The 17,849-nt window shown below is 37.0% G+C and overlaps 2 protein-coding genes across 3 annotated transcripts in view; one reads left to right on the top strand and one right to left on the bottom strand.

Moving 5' to 3' along the window:
• The window catches only part of MCPH1 (microcephalin 1), a 122,985-nt gene that overhangs the window by 47,125 nt on the left and 58,011 nt on the right, over nt 1–17,849 (bottom strand). The window lies entirely within an intron of this gene.
• Nucleotides 1–17,849, top strand: part of ANGPT2 (angiopoietin 2) — a 108,417-nt gene that overhangs the window by 66,476 nt on the left and 24,092 nt on the right. The gene's annotated exons all lie outside the window — the stretch shown is intronic.

The following is a 17,849-nucleotide window of genomic DNA, read 5'->3' as shown; positions in this document are numbered from 1 at the left end:
TATTAAAACTACAAAACAACTCACAATGTACAGCAACATATTTCAACAAATCAGACTTTGGGAGAAAGATAAAATATATGGGGTTTCTAATCCTTTGTACCATATTGTTTCTTTTAAGCGTGCACAAATCCTGAAATCTCTGTATTAACTTCACCAATTTTATCAAAGAATATTAATGAACCTTTTAGACTTAACTGTATCTAGATTAATATTTAATTTTAAAATTAAATGGTATCCAGTATTTAGTTCTTTCCCAACTCTAACCCCAGTTAAATCATCAGTGGGGCCACCCAAAATTCATTTTTCATTTTAGGGGCCGTGGTAGTGCAAAGTTTGAGAATCTCTGCTGTAGACTAAATAACAAACGACTGATTAACTAATTTCTAAAGGAGTTAACCAGATAATACAATTCTATTTCTGAACTCAGTTGCAAGCTATATTAGGTTTAAGAAATAAAAGGCTAGGGTATCTTTCATATTTAATCAATATTCTGTCAGACTACAGGCAGGTACCAGATCCAATTCTGCAGAAACCCATTAGATGGGGAGTATATAGGTCCAATGACTTTGTAGCAAATTTGTTCCACTGTAGCATTTTGGAGTTGTCATAAATGGAATTTGTTATGCTTCCAAGAATCATGAAAAAAAACCCAAGATTATGTCCAGGGATAAGAGACATACAATGTATTTATTCATTTTCTATCAGTTTTCTTTCTTAATAGGACATTATAGATCAACAGAGAGAGGTTCAACAAAGACTATGAACCTATATGAACCGAGGTTTAAAAATGAGCAAATCTTTGTGCATCACATATACACGCTGTAATATGAATATTTGGACAAGCTTTACAGAATGTCCTTTAGAGAATGTCACTGCTTCCTCAATGTTTACGTAGGGGACAAATGGACTTTGTAGGTCAATTTTATTCCTGGCCATTTACATGTCATATAACAAAGCTATTGTTAAATGTTGCCACAGTCTGACCTAGCAGGCATCTTTTTCTTTCAGTATTTCTCCAGCATCTCAGCTTATTAAAATTGTCTAATTTAACCACAAGTTCATTTTTAATGCTGTTGTTATATATTCTCTATTAAACACTAGTGATATAGGACATGTAATTCCTTGTGTATTGCGAAACTGGCCATTGTAGATGTGTGTAGTTTCAAATTTAATAAGGGAGTTGTTAGGTAAGATTTACAAGCTTGCAGTATATAGGATCTGCTTGTCTCAGTAATGAAGGCTATACATATATATGGGATTGTTATAACATTGCTGATGATGGAAAAGCAATGAAACCTGAAGAAGAAGTATCTTATATTTTTTCTTCTGTAGTTTCAGGGAAGTCGAATAATGTTTTGAAGATCTCTCACATAGATTAAGCTTACTCATATTCCATGCTGTACCTCTCCTGATTGAACAGAGTAGCATTTTATTTATCAAATGAATGGTTTAATGTATTAATTTCAAACATCAGTCAGATATTTAACCCGTTCATTGTTAGATTAAAATAGTAACAAAGTATATGGAAACTTTTCATACTGCCTATCTCCACTGCTGATTTTACATATGCCTTGTCTCTGATGTTTGTATATGCAGTGAACCAGTACTTAATCATGCTACTTCACATACCTAGTTTTCCTCACTGCAAATGTCTATACTGAATGTCTGAATATTGGCAGATAGGACTAGCAGCAGGTATGATATCAGGGATTCAGTTTAGCTAGCGTTGAAATGTAGATTCAACCGCTGAGCATTACTACTGTTAGTGGGTCAACAGAATTCTTCTGACTGTAGTAGATTCCAGACGTTTTAAAGTTCAGTTTCTCTCCATAATAAACACAATTGACCTGGCAGTAATCCTAGGAACTTGTGAGCTATACCAGTTTTTATTTATGATTATTCTGCCAACTACAATAAAGAATGTGTAAGAATGTTCAAAAGATCTTTCTCACAGAGAAACAGCATCTAAGGAAACATGCTATTGAACATGAGCGATAGAGACTGTAGGATCTGCTGTAACTTTCATTCATAGCTTGTATATGAAGAATAGGTATGTGCTGTTTAAAAAGTGGCTGGGGTGAGATTAATTACAGTATTTGATTATCAAGATTAGCCCTCTGGGAGATCAACACATACATCAGAAAACACAGGCTGAAAAACTGCTAGCTTGTAATACTGTTGGGATGCAACTGTATGAAGCTGCATACGCAACCTTCTTTCTAGGACTAGTTGGCAATTTTGTCTAGATGTTGTCAATAGTTCAATAGCATCTTTTTTTTTCTTGTGGGCTCCTGAATCCTAAAGCCTTGTTCTGATTTAGAAGTGTTTTCAGTTGAATGGTAGTTGGATTTACTGCAAAGTGGCCTTCGGGTCACTAGACAATGAACCTGCCAGGACAGGAGAAGGTAGGGCCAAAGCAGAATTTCCTTCCTGTCCTTTAGGTAACCTCCACTTCAGCTGTAAGATTTGTGTGTTATTTTCACTGTTACTGCTCAGAAAATACATAACAGAACTAAAAAACCTATACAACCAGAAAACTTACAATTCTATGTAGAGACACATCTCAACAGATACCACAGTATTGACCTAACAGAATGGAACTTCTGCTGTTCTGGCCTGGTACATTTCCTTCCAACATCCTTGGAAGTTCTATTAGGTCATCTTTGACATGGCTGGGTATCTAGAAATGAGAATCAATTTGAACTCTAATTTGAACTCAGATGGGATTTGTTGACAAATTAGATTTGGTAAGCGCAGTTGTCTGCCTTGCGGGCTTCATTCCTAACACTAGTGTTCAATAGCAGGTGACAAGGATGAATTAGGCCCTCACCCACTGACCCTTGCATGTCATTTTGGCTGATATCAGAACTGGAGGAAAAGTGATGATAGGGCTTCCATTCACCATTGATATGCTGAAACTAGCTGGATTTACTGGTGTTCCTCACTTCTCTGCAATCTCCTGGAATACTTTTGGATATAGTCTGCACTGTCCCTGAAACAAATTCTGATGACTCACCAGTCCACTGTGGCACTTGCTGACTCCTTTATGTATTCTGCAACTATTGTTGGGAGATCTCTACAGAGGTCTCAGTCGAGTTGCTTCCCACTGTAGCATCTTGGACCTCAAGCAGCCAAGACCCAGCATACTGTTCTGAGCACCAACCAGTTGATGGAGTAAGGTGGCTTCACCACTGGCCCTGGATTAGTTCCCTAGGCAAGTTCCTCAGAACAACAGGCTGGAGCTAAATATGACCTGCACCTTGGTTGGTCCTCCGAGAGAAAAAGATTAACTGTGCTCAGCCACCAATAGGAAGACTGGGCCATTTCCTGAAGGTATACTCTGGTGGCAATTTGAATCTAGGAGAGCAGCAAGAAACACTGTCAGCTTTGAGAATATATACATGCCCATGAACCAAATTTATGGAAGCTATCATAATTTCCTGCAAGCATGCCAGCTTCATAATTGTTGAACACAGTTATTTGAGGGCCATTTTTATTACCCTCTGATTTTTTTATGCGTGCTCTGCAAAAAAAGGCCATTTTTTTCTTTCTTATGTTTATCAGGACATGTGTATTAGTATTTAGTATAAATCTTTGATCTTCCAGGCAACTCTGATGTGGGTGCTGGATCTGGCACTATCTCTGGATTGCACATCCTGAGTCCTCAGATTGTCTATTAATGCAGCTATCACTTTGGTAAACACCCTAGAGATTAATACCAGAACAATGTGAAGGGCTCTGAACTGAAACTGATTGCTATTATAAAAGATACTGAAGAAACCCTATAGGAATATGGAGATATGTTTCTGCCATGGTCTGCCGATATCACAAAATTGTTCCATTGTTGCTCTCAGTCTCCATTCTGAAAGTTCTCTGTTTGATGAGCCTGCTGAAGAGCTTGAGATTCCTCTCTCGTCCCTGCTCTTTTTGGGAATGATTAAAAAATGGAGAACACTCCTGAGAAAATTTCTCCAGGAAGTACACTGTCTATGATTCCCATTACTAATTTGTGTGTGATTGCTTGCTTAATCCTTTGATGTTTAGTTCTTAGAGAATGGTGAGTGAAAAAAACTGTCCCGTGGTTTCTTTTGGAAATCCCAGGCATATGCAAACCTCAATTACTTGTTTGAATGAGGAACTTGCTTTCCAGGTATGCCAAAATTTCTGCAAGTGGCCACCTACTTGAATGGTTGGAATGCCATGCCAATGAGAGTCTCCCTTGTCCTTTTCTCCCTCTGCTCAGTTTGGGAATTGGTGGTCTTGAGGGCTGGTTTGGCCCAGTGATATCTACAATGTCTGATCTCTAAACAAGAAGAGGAGGGAATCCTGTTTCAGCTCCAAAAGGAGGTTGAGGGCTACTTCATGCTCCTGAAGTCATCTTTCTTATATGTCATAAGCAAGCCCTTCTTGTTGTGCTTGTTCTGTATCAGCACTGGGTGTGGTACCTCACTGAATAGTTAACCAAGGTTAGCTTTGGACTTGTGGCCTACTTTCTGGCATTTGTGCCACAATCCCTGACAGACTGTATGAATCTGGCTGAGAATTGGATGGTATCCATGAATGAGACACCCATGAGCTGACTCATTCGTTTTTTCAGCCCTTATGTGCATTGCCTTCTCTAGAATGACTGGAACATGGGGTAGTATATCTGTATTATTGAAGCTTTTTCCATAATCGAAGCCCTTGTTGCTGCCCTAATTACGAGATATGCTATGCTGTGTCAATATCTTTGTTAGCTCTTGGCTATCCTCTCACTTTGGTCTGTGAAGAATGATTCTCTTCTTTTGGCATTATGCTTATGGAGGATGGTGCTACAATATTTTCTGTTCATTCCTCCTCCAACTGGGGGAGTCATCTGGTATTGCCTCTGTTTTCTTAGTGTATGTAGCTGACATGTGCATGATCATGCATAGCCTTTTTCAAAGGAGCTTCTTATCAGCTCTGGAAACTGGAACTTACAGGATGCTGCTGCATTTCTTTAGAAGGCAGAGCCAAGCGTGAAAGGGTTTTTTCCTGAGGGCAGCACATTTTCATCTTGGCCATTCCTTCTTGCTAGTATAAAAGTTAAGAGTTATCTTATTGGCTCCATTGAGTCAGTAACCAAGAATGGCCAGTTGGAAGCTCTACCATATTATTGTACTGGACAGGTGGTAGAAATAAACTCTTGGATAATTTATGAATGACCACTCTAAAATCAGGATAATTTTGTGACTTTGGAGTATACAAGACCCTTTGCTCCTAGAATTGCTGCCAGAAGGTATCAAACCTTAGCACCCTTATTACACCTAGTAGCAGAAAATATTTTGCCAAGAACAGGCAATAGGCAAGTATTAAGTAATAAGTTGGGAGGAAATTCAGTATAGTGGTAGAACACATGCCTCATCCACCCTTTGCTGTATTTTAAACCCAGATTTCCTTCTAAAGGATCTAGGAACTAGGAAAGATCTTGGAAAGCCACTGCAAATCAAAGCAGACATTACCAGGCTTGGTCTGCCTTACTCATCTATGTTCAGAATGGCATACTTTTTTCTACAAGATCAGAAGATTTAAATGGAGCCTGTCCCTTTCGAAATATGAATAAATAACTAGGAATCATGTGGTTCTCTTCCAATAGATCATAGTATGATTTTACTAGAATTCCAGAGGGGTAGCTATGTTTGCTTGTTGCAGCAAAAAGGCCAGACTTGTGGCACTCTAAAAACAAGCATACGCACTATGGTAGCAGCTCTCATGGATTACAATTTACTTGCTTTGATAAGTGGAATACCATATTCCTAATGGCCTTCTAGAGACTGGTAAAATTCTAGCTTTTCCCAAAGGACTTTGGGGGCTGGCTGTGGAGCCACAGGTACCTATAAATTTACTATTTTAGCTTTGATTTAATGTAATATATTTTTATAGTTATTTTAATATCTGTAAAATTGCTCAGAGCCCATTAGGACTGAGGTGGTGAATGAATAAATGAATATGTGTGTGTGTGTGGGGGGGGGGCGTGCATTAAAGAGCAATAGTAAACAGTAGGGTCAGAAGGAAGTGAAATATGGAAGATGTAGCCTGCACTGTGGAAAAGTACCATTAATAAACATTTTTGTTATGACTTGCAGTAGGATTTGTTAAATTTAATTTAGTGGAATAGACAGAAATGTTAAATAAAGGATGTGTACAGCATAAGTGTATTTTTTTAGAAAAGGTGTACAGACAGAATATTTATTTTTATTTAAAACACTGGCCCATTACCAAAAGTAATTTTGGAATATGCTTATTTTTACATTCTGTGGTTTGGAAACTGATGTAAATCAAGCAAAGGAAAAAAAGCACTGAGCCTTTCAAATCCTTTAATATTGTAATTAATCGAATATATATCATACATACGATACAGTTATTACAGCTATTACTGTAACTCTTAACAGAAACTGTAGACCTTTTTGAGACATGGACACTACCAGCTACTTTATTTTGTGTTGAGTTCTATGTTAACAAATATATCTTAACCTGAAAGCAACCCAATCTAACTTATTTTATTCAAATGTATCATTACCTGAAGAATTACAAGGAGAAGAGATGCAGCAAGCAATGGGAATTAGCCAAGCAATGGATATTAGCCAAGAGAGGATGGGAATCGGTATCTGAATGATGGAGCAAGAACGGAGTTAGTCTAAATAGAGGTGGGTGTAGGGAGGCACCATTTGAACCTTTTCTCACTACTAATCCTTGGTAAGATTTAATTCCTATGGTATTAATATGTCTTGCCAGGATAGCAATATGTTTTTCTTTTTGTGTAATAAAATGTGGCATCATCACTGGTGGTAGTGAGAATCTTTTGACGATGCTGATGAGCCAAAAAATAGACAATGGCAAATATTTATCATCCTCTTAAGGGTGGGATGATCAGATATATTTATTTAGACTACATTTTATATTAATGAACCATGCTATGCTAACCTGACTATTTACCATTTTGTGTAAGTAGCTTATAACTAACAGATCGCATAATAGACACGAGTGCAGATATATCCAGTTTTCAGTCTTAGATTGTTTGGGCAGTGAATCTAGTCCAGCATATAGGTATGTTTCAATGCATCAGCCTCTGTCTTCGCAACATTCAACAGGCAGCTTTATTCAAAGCATTATTTGTCTTGTTAGATCTTGGCTTCTGTCCAAAAGAATGATTAATAGTAGTTATTCATCTAATCTATATATCTATATCTATATGAACAATTATGTGATATTTATATTCTGAAGTAAACCCAGTGATTTTTTTCTTAGCCTGTTCAAGGGTTTGATGGACTAATTTCAAGTCTCTAACAAAACAGAAGGGCAGGTGCACTTATCACAAGCAGGCTGCTTCAACTGTCTCTAGCATGAAAGCTTCATATTTGAAAACAGGTGGATATCCTTAGCATCAACCACTGTAGACAGAGATATTTCTCATCAGCTCATGTGGAACCTTGTCATACCATTAGGTACCATTTAAAACTGTTTCGAACAGGAGCTTAGCAGCTTCTGAGGTTTTGTGCATGGGCAGCAAGCTGGGGTATTCTTTCAAAGTACACTATTTTTCAGATCAATTTCCTTCAAAGTACTGTTTTATTTTGTTGGGTCTGGCAACTAGCAGAGAGGTACTTTTTGGAAACTAAAACTTAAGCAGTGTGCTTGCAAAATCAAAAATACGAGTTTTATTGCTAGAAACGAAGCCAGTTCAGTTGCTTTCAACACTAGAATGTGAGACTCTTCAGAGTTGAGACCTGGAGGATATAACTGATCTCTAAAGGCAATTTATACCCTTGTATACCTAGATATATGAGGGCTTGTGCTCCCAGTTGGACACTAGAGCTTGTGTACAAAGCTGCCATGCATGAGCTGAAAGCTTCTCTGTGTACTCATGGTTGTGAGATTTCTGGCCAGTTTCTGCTGAGCTGCCACCACCCATGTTCCCACAAAGCCATTCCAGAGGGCCAGAGGATTTTCTAGAAAATGTGTTCCACAGATTATATGTTGTAATATTATAATGTTGCTATAATATAATAAATACAATATAATATAATATAATATAATATAATATTATATAATATAATATAATATAATATAATATAATATAATATAATATAATATAATATAATATAATATAATATGTCTTTCATTGGTATTAAACAACCCAACTGAACAAACTGCCAATTTAGAAACATAATCCAAATCACTATGCCAAGCTGTATTTTGAAAGGCATTAAGAAAACTTAAGCTGAATTACTGTAACACAATTTTCATGATAGAATATCCATACATTCTTATATACATCTTACGACTGACGCAAGTTTATCTCAGATTTCTAAAATGCTTGAATTATGGGATTGTTTTCTTTGCAGTTTGATATAACTATTATTTGAACTGCATTTTCTTTTCTTGCCTTTCTTGCATTAAAGCAGAAAGCAGAACAAAATGCTGAGACAAAAGAGAGAAACTTCCATTAAATTAAAAGACTTACAGAAAGCTAAAGAAGGTCTGTACATGTCATGATTCTCTGTGAACCTTCTGAGACACAGTCTGTTCCACAAGCTGCATTCGTCTGCTTAACAGTATGCATGTATGTCTTGTGATTAAAAATAAGAACCAGAAATAGTCTTTGACTTGTTTTCTATCAAATCTATCAGAAGTAAAAGGCTAAAGACAGACCAGAAGGCAGCAACTGACAGGTAGTCTGGGCTACCTAGGGGATGCTACTAGTGACTGAATGTAGAATACTAGCTGACGGGAAAACAAATATAATAAAGAACGTATTACTCCTTATTCTGAATTCTATCCCAACAAGACCGCCTGGCAGTGTTAATGAAGAGGAAGCAAAAGGTATAATGGAAAGTTGACAAGGAAGAGGTCGAGAGAAAGAGACTAGTGAAGAGGGAAGGGAAAACTGAAATAAGTGAAGAGGGGATGGCGCATGGGCAAACAAGGGACAGTGGCAGGGCCACCTGTAGAACAGAGAAGAGAAAGAAGACATGGGAGGTAGCAAGAAAGGAACCACAGAGTGACTGGGGGTGGGGTGGGGGTTGAGGAAGGAAGGAAGGAAGGAAGGACGGACCGACCGACCGACCGGACTCCCTCTGTCATATGAGGGGCCATTTCCAGCACTTGCTCTATGCAAAGGACCACTGAAGAGAGAGGGAGCATGTCAGGTGAGGCTTATCCCAAAAGCCTGCTCAGCTGGGCAGGGCCCCTTGCTACCAACAACCTCCTTGAAGAGTACTGTAGAACATAAACCTAAATAAAATATCCATATTCCACCTTTATATTTAATTGCTGCATATTTTAATTGTCTCTCTTTGCCTAGGCCTTCCCTTGAGAATGTTATGGAAGATTGCCTTTCTTTTTCCTTTTCCCCCCGTCCTTTTTAATCAATGTTTTTATACTGTGTCTGTAATCAAATACACTGAATATTGCCATTCTTCTCGGTAATATTTTACTTTTTATTTGTAAAGCACCTTCAGATGACTAAATGGGAAGCAGTTAAAACACTTTAAATAACAGAACTGTAGGGCACTAAAATCTGTCATGAATCTAAGGAACACTTTGGGAACAGCCGAGAAATTGCTATATGGAAGGAATAACATGGAATCACTAAAGACATTTAAAAACTTTAAATTGGAAACTTCCGTGCAGATTGTAATATCTGATCATTGTACATCCATTTTTTAAAACATATGTTGTATCAAGTTATTCTAGCATACAGAGAAATTCATTAGACTGAATTACGATCTCTGAATGCCTCCCTGAATTTATATTACACTTAAAGTTAGGTGACACTAAAATATTTCTGATTGACCCCTATAGCTTTGTTCAGTGTGGATGTCTGCAAGTTCTGGCCGCTTTTGTCAGAATGATGAAAGCAGTGTGGCCCTGTGCTTCCACCACAATGTTGCTTTTGCCATTCTTGCTTGCACCCTCTCCCCCCGATGCCACTGCTGTCCAGTATTCTAAAACCTGTTTCTTGACACACATCATTTTTTCTCCAATAGAGAAAAATAATAAGTTTTTACATGGCCAGTTCCTGTTCAAGAAATATGTAGAAGTTCACTGATTTCTTCTTTATTTCTTAACAGCTGATCAATTTCTTATGAATATTGAAAAGAAGCTAAATAATATAGTAGAATGGCATGGAGATTCAAAATTTGAGATTATTTGACACTAATAATTCTTTGATGAATAATCTTTTTTAAAAGATTTCCTCCCCTTCTGGATTCTTGATAAAGTAAATATCTGATGCTTGAGTTGTGTCCCATCATGGGGAGGGGAGAAGAGAATACTACTGGAATTTAACTGTAAGTTTCTTGGGCTTCGTTTTTAAAATCTGGTTTATTGAGGTATGGGGACTAAGAAATCAATCCCTGAATGACACAGTGGACCATACTCCCTTAGATTATGGAGAAAGACATCACTATTGAACAGTCTATGTTAAAAAAAAACAACAAACCAAACAAACCAAAAACCAATTAGCTAATGAAATAAAACATCAAAGAGAAAGATTATAGCCCAGTCAACTCTTTATCTGAAGCAGGGAGGAAGGGTATTTTTATGATAGGGACCACTGTAGAATTGGCTTTCCCACTTAAAAAATGCATTCTGCTAAATGTATACAACATGCCTAGTACCAAATCCAGGAATCAGTGTTACATGCTGTATAGAGAAAGCTGTGCTGCAACTAGTTTGGTACAAAACCTTTGCTAATGAAATCCAATTCTGTTTTAAGGAAAGGCCATTTCGCTTTCAATACATGGCAGGTAAAAATATTATGCAATAAAGATGGCATACTGTCTGTCAGGAACTGTTTGAATCTCACAGTATTCTGTTTGAAGGGAGAATTTAAAAGAAATATTCTAAATATTTGGAATGCTGTGGAAATACTATAAGATCATGATTTTTCACACGGGTCCTGCGTTAGAAGGCATTTTCTTTCCAGTTCTACCCCCTGGACACAATCACAGTGGGTAGAAACTGTCAGCAGAATTGGGGTGAGGGATTCCTTTTTCTTCCTTGATGGCTGTGCAAAATCTGCTCTAGAGTGCTGGTTAATCCTCCAGGCAGAAATGGGTTGGGAAGCTACTGCCTGTAGCAGAAAAGAAATAGGGAATCACATTACACACATGGGTTTCCACTTGTGCAATATTGGATTCTGACACATAGGTCAATGTTCCTGTATAAAATTGCTTCCTATTAAAATTTGTGGAGGCTACATTATTAAACTATTTCCCATGGGCTGTTGAAGTTAATTTGGCTTGGTTCTCAAGATAATTTTTGCTTTAAGTCTGCCTATCTTTTTTTTTTAATTTTCTTTTATTTTAAATATTGATTCCTATTGAAGACATTGACCTTTTTGCATGACTATTCTTTTGATTTCAGGGTTCGCCTCTATGAAGAGGTAACATCTGTTTATTCTGAAGAAATGCATAGCCGATGTAGATTTCAGTAAAATACAACTGATTTCTTAAATTTGTTGGATGCTACCTTGGTTCAGTTACATTCCCTTGCTTTGGAAGGATTATGACAACTCCTGTTTTTTTTTTTTTTTTTTTACTATTGCTGGGGATTATAACCCTGATGACCAAGAACACTTAGAAAATGAACACACTTCCAAAAACTTAATCAGTGAAAGCAATAATAGCATTGTATATACACCTTCTCTGCATAGCAGGGATAAAGTATGCGAAATGGACAGAAGTCATATTTAGCATAATAGATTATAATGAATATTAGTGAGTAAGGAAAGAAGATGATTCATTCTGGATCAAAACAAAAACCCACTTAGGCCATCCTAGACTTACTTAGTTGTCTAGCATCCTTTAGGGAATACACATATCTTTAAATATCTTTAAGATCTTTTAAACAGTTTTGTATCCTGACATTTATTGCATTTTGATTGTCATTGTAAACTGCCCAGGGGATGATTGTGTTGAAAGACAAGTATAAACAGAACAAGCGGACATATCTCTAAGCATAGAAGTTCAAAAATTCTGATGGTAGCTTTTGATCTCTGTTGCGAATAATTGTTTGAATGCAACCACCATTTTCTGATGCATGCAAATATTGCCAACAATATTGCAAAACCTAATGGCTTTGCACTCACCAATAGTATCCTTATCAATCAGCCCCAAGACGGAATTGTACCTTTCCAATTATCTACAGCCAGGAAAACCAGGATAATCTTTAAAAAACCAAAGAGAAATATTTTGTTATGTTTGACTTCAAAGACAGTAGCATTCCTCTTCATTGTGCACACAAATGGTTTTCATTAAAGGGGATCTCTTGCCCAGCAATGTTGGTTCCCACTTATACTTTCAGGGCGGTTTATGGGCTAGGCTTCTTGCTCTGAGGATTTTCTAATCTCTCTCAATTTAACTGGGCTTCATTTAGCTACTTTCACCTTTTTTAAAAAAAAAAATTGTTGACAGGAAAAGGAGATAAGAGAAGCAAGCTTAGCTGGAGGTCTGGACTGACAGAGTAGCTCACAGCAGGCTGTATATAAAACTAATACTGTAGGCTTCCCAAGCATTCCCATCTGCATTCTCAAGAGGATTGTTTTTTCTTGACAAACAACTTAAGTCTACGGGGACTTCCTGCCTGAAATATAAAAGGCAGCAAACCACTTTTGACTCTTTTCCAGCCTCCAGTTATGTACTTGGTATAACGCCTTTTCATTTTTCTACATATTCAAAATATTTAAATCCCTTTTACTGGCATAATGTTTTAAAAGAAGTTGTATACGGGAATAAATTCTAACATTAAAAGAGTATAAGACAGAAGGTGGGGAAAAAAAAATACTAGCTTTTCTAATCAAAGCATTTTGAACATATAGTCCTTTTAAAGTCTATGTAGAAGAGAAGCTCCATGAGTACTGCTGAGTTTTGTAATTATGTTACATTGAATGTAATGATTTTTCATTCAGTGTTCAATTATGGGAAAAAAGATGATGTAAGGCATTATGAAGTTCACAAACTCTGCTCCCTGGCTTCAATCAATTTTAGCTCAGTGATGTGCCCTGCTCTTCTGAAACAGCATAGCTAAGGGGACCATTACGAACACCTCTTTATGGCTGGAATCAAATGTGGGCATTTCATAATTTGAAAATACCATACTGATCTTCAGTGATTAATTTGAAAACATGTCAAGAAAATATATTGAGGATGATTATTATTGTGGAATAATATGTGACACCTGAAACTTTTTCTTCATAGCAGATTTTTGTTTATTGCATACACAGAAAAGTTATTTCTGAAGTATGGTGTTTCCATTCAAAGTATGTAATTCACAAAGTACTGAAGCAAGATTTTTTGTCAGCTTAAGAACATGTTGAGATGAGATGGCTGATATATTACATTTGTCACAACAGTGCAGACGTGCTGGAATCAGTGCCATAGAGCAACTGGGAAAGGCAGAAACAGCCATGATCTAAAGCTATGGGCATCTGACACAATTTTCCCCGTCTTCTCTTTTTTGTTAATCTTTCACAATAGAAGTTGATTCACATTTCATATCTCAAATTCACATCTCAAAAATTTTCTAGCCAATACACCTCTTCAAGATAGGCTGAATCAGGTTTCTCTGGTTTTCAGCAGGATTTTTTTGCCTATGTGAATTGATTCACGGTGGCAATACACTCCAGGCTCTTTTTTACATTTCCACAACATTGCTGCTAATTCCCACGGTATCTTGGGTATCAGAAGCCTAGAGGAGGAGTCCAGATCATAGATTTTCCCTTAGAAGCCTAACACTAGTATAAAAGAATGGTATGCTATGTGCAACCCATGTGTCTGCTACTACTCTGTAACAATCTTATAAGGTAAATTAGGCTGAAAGATCACAACTTATCTCAGGCCATCCAGAGACTTTACAGGTAACTGGGGATTTGAACTTAGATCTTCCTCCTCCTAATCCAACACATTAATTGCTCTACCCAGTGGGACATCAGGAATGTTGAACTTAATCTTGTCAATTGTAAGCTGACTGTTTGAATTCTTAACTGGACAAGAGGGTATGTGGAAAACAATCATGCTACTTCTGGAATGAGACCAAGGAATAGGCTCACAAATGAAGAAGCATGGGAGAGGGTTTGGGTAGGAACGATCAGGGAAAATGGGAAAAGGAGTATGGTAAAGGCTCTCAATTCTGTAAACTTTCCTAATTTTGACTTCTGATTCTGCTGCATATGTTTACATTTACAGTTGCTCTCTCTGGGATTTGCATACTTAAAAAAAAATTTAAAAAATAAGACAAAGATTGAAACATTTAAATAAGACCAACAAGATTCAAATTCTAGCTAGAAGAGATTACAAATATTACTGACTACTTACTTACAACTTTACCATAATATAATCCTGAGAGTTTATATATACTGACTTGAAGTTGTGATTGACACCAGGCTGGAAATGTGGGAATTCTCAGGCTTTCTCATTTGTGGGACAGCTGAGTCCAATAAAAACATTTCTTGGGGAGCAGGAAGCCAAGTGCCTCCATTTGTTAGGGGAGGGAGGGAGATGCCAAGTGCCTCCATTTGTTATCTGCTATTTATGAATAACAGAACCTGAATATGAAAGTCCTTTCATTCTCTTTTAGCTGCAACTATCACATTTGGCTTTTGTGAGAATATAGGGAGCAGGACCATGTATTGGATAAAGATATAATTCATAAAACTACCAAATAATACAAGTTTAAAGTGCATTAATTATAGACTATCACTAGAAATAGACAAACATCTGACTGTTAGCTCAGAACAATTTCCAAACAGTTCATTCGCTTTGCTTGGAGCACCGTGACCAACAAATGATTTGGCAAATGAAAGCTAAAAAAGAGGGGAAGAACAACCAAATATGGATGCCTGGCAGACTATGACATGTTCACAGAAGAGTTAAACTACAAGAGTCCATCACGTTTTGGACTAGACAGTTCTACTTGAGGAGAATCATCTGGAAAAATGATAAAATTCTTTTAAAAATATTATTTCTGAGAAATATATGCCAGTCTATCAGATTAACTATTCATAGCCATTCTTACTCTAAAACAAATCCCGTTATGATACTATAGATGCATAATCTTGTTTAAAAATGCAATTCTCCTAGAGTTGGATTTTTAACTTTTTGTAGTTATCTATTGTACACCTATAACACCCAGCCTTGCATGAGAAAAAAGAAGGCAGCAAAAAATGCTTTGAGCTTACATTAATATTGTGCTTTCTTTTACAAAAATGAAAACAGATCAAAACCTCAAGGGATTGTAAATCAGTGACAGAACATATTTTTTACATTATTATTTTCTAAATCAAGATTTTATAAGGCAGTCAACTTGTTTATATCCAGTAAATCCATATTCAGCTTACTGTACCAAACCTATTGCTGTGGCATACTCTCACTATACATAACTCATCATAATAATCTATAGAACAGTATAACTCATTCATATTTTGCTAAGTCCTTTATCCAAGTGCTCTAAAAGTCTATCCAAGGGGAGACCAGAATATATGCTCTAGTTCTCTTTTTCTTTTAACTTAGTTTCTTAGATAACTCTTGATTGGGAAGGTACTAGGGGCAGTCCAAACCTCTTGCCACAAAAACAACTATGATTGTTAAGTATTTCTAATGAAAAAGCCTTCATCCAAAGAAACATCCCTCTAATTCCACTGAGGGTGCTTTGGGCAACTACAGCCTCTTTTGGCATATATAAGATATTTTAATTTGGAAAAGACCCTGATGCTGGGAAAGATTGAAGGCAAAAGGAGAAGAGGACGGCAGAGGATGAGATGGTTAGATAGCATCACTGAAACAATGAGCATGAAACTGAGCAAACTCAGGGAGGCAGTGAAGGACAGGAAGGCCTGGCGCGATACGGTTCATGGGGTCACGAAGAGTCGGACACGACTTAACGACTGAACAACAACAACAAAGATATTTTAAAGTTCCTAAGATTTTTGAAGTAGGTCTTTTTATTTATCTATGTACTTTATATAGCTGCCCATATTATGACAGTTACTGGGCAGTGCAGAGATAATTAAAACCAACAAAATGCAATATAATAATGATAATGATAATAATAAGTAACATATGCTCAGGCCTAAAAATTCAGTATTGATCCACACAAATCAAACAACAAATCCACTAACAGGCCTGGTAATATTGTCGCTATCAGCAGAGGCCATTCAAAGTGAAAAGTCTCACTGAGCCTAGAGTTTGCATTTACAGGTAATCCTCACTTAACAGCCATTTATTTAGTGACTGTTCAAAGATATGACAGAGCTGAAAAAAGTGGCATATCACCAGTCCTCACATTTATGACCGTCGCAGCATCCCCACAGTCACGTAATTGCAATTTGGGCACTTGGCAACCATTGCACATTTACAATGGTTGCAATGTCCCATGGTCATGTGATCACCGTTTGCAACCTTCCCAGCTGGCTTCCAACAAGCAAAGTCAATGGGGAAGCTGGCAGGAGGTCGCAAGTTGTGGTCACGTGATGTTTCGTTTAATAACCATGGGTGATTCTCTTAACAACCACAACCGGGACTGCTGGAACTGCCATCATAAGTTGGCACAGTCACATTATGTTTTGCTTAATGACCGTTTGACTTAGCGACAGAGTTGCCGATCCCAATTAGGGTAATTGAGAATTACTTGTATTTATTTTTCACCTGGGCAATGACAGATTGAAGATGAAGTTTACATTTACACAACTCTCTACCACTACTAATCCACAGAAAAAACTTCAGTTAAGTACATCAGCAATTAGCAAATGCCTTTTCTTTTTAGCATTATCTACTTCTAGTCATATGTTCATGCTTGACTTTCTCCTTTCTATATATTAATTCAGTCTCCATATAGTCTCTACAGAAGAGCACACACATGCTGTTTGAATACATGTTCATGTCTTTCTAAACTTGCAATCCAAGACAAACAGGAACCCCAACTCTTCAAAGTAGATTTCTCAGTCTTGGCCTCAGGCTGGAAATTGTACAACTGATTTCATGTGAAGGAGTGAAATTTCAAACATGATTCTGAAAAGCCATATGACAGCAGGAGATCTACTGTTCAAAGAAAATGCAAGCTTTGCAATTTCAAACTCTTTAGATTTTCTCTAGTTCATTGCCTCCAGGCCACAAACTATTTTCAGTGTTACTTTTTATTAATATTCTGGCTAGATATTTCTTCTGCAAAATGATCTGCATCATGTATTGTAATATTTACATATGTCCTTCATAAAGGGTAGCATTTAGCAGGCAAAAATGAAGAGTTCCATATACAGTTATTACTGCCAAGAAAACAAATGCCTGGTGACATTAATGAAAGGAACACTAAGTCTTATTAAGGAGAGGGTTTAGTTATTTTTCATTGATGTGGAATTATAAATCACATAGATGAAGAATAAGTAAAATATATCTGGGAAAGTACAGCCAATTTGTTAGTCTAGCGTTTGACTTTTTCTACAAAATAGATATAAACAAGAATCAGGGACAGTTTTCATTTTAAAGAGGAATTGGCAAATCCTTCCTTCCTTTTCAAATGATGAATAATGTCATTCAAAGTGGTGCTCAGGGAATGGTAAGTGTTAAATTGAAGAAGTAAGTTTCTTTTTATGTCTTTATAAATTATATGCACTCTTTTCCCACAACCTTTAAAGCATAGGCAGACAACCCTTTTCTGACTCAGGGCTACATTTTACAAATATATATTTCACCTTTGAAAAGTGGGGGGGGGGGCAGGGGGATGCTATTGTAAGACCATCAGAGGGTGTGGGGATAAAACGTTAAGCCTAGAAGAAGCAGGCTGGGGAGTAGTGGTTAATATAAAAGCAAAACAGGTGTTTTAAGCTTAGTGGA

The sequence above is a fragment of the Python bivittatus genome, unplaced genomic scaffold (assembly GCF_059951505.1).
Source record: "Python bivittatus isolate LINGU-HERP-01145 unplaced genomic scaffold, Pbiv_v1 ctg000020_np1212, whole genome shotgun sequence".
Lineage (NCBI taxonomy): Eukaryota > Metazoa > Chordata > Lepidosauria > Squamata > Pythonidae > Python > Python bivittatus.
This window is presented reverse-complemented; position numbering and strand designations above follow the sequence as displayed.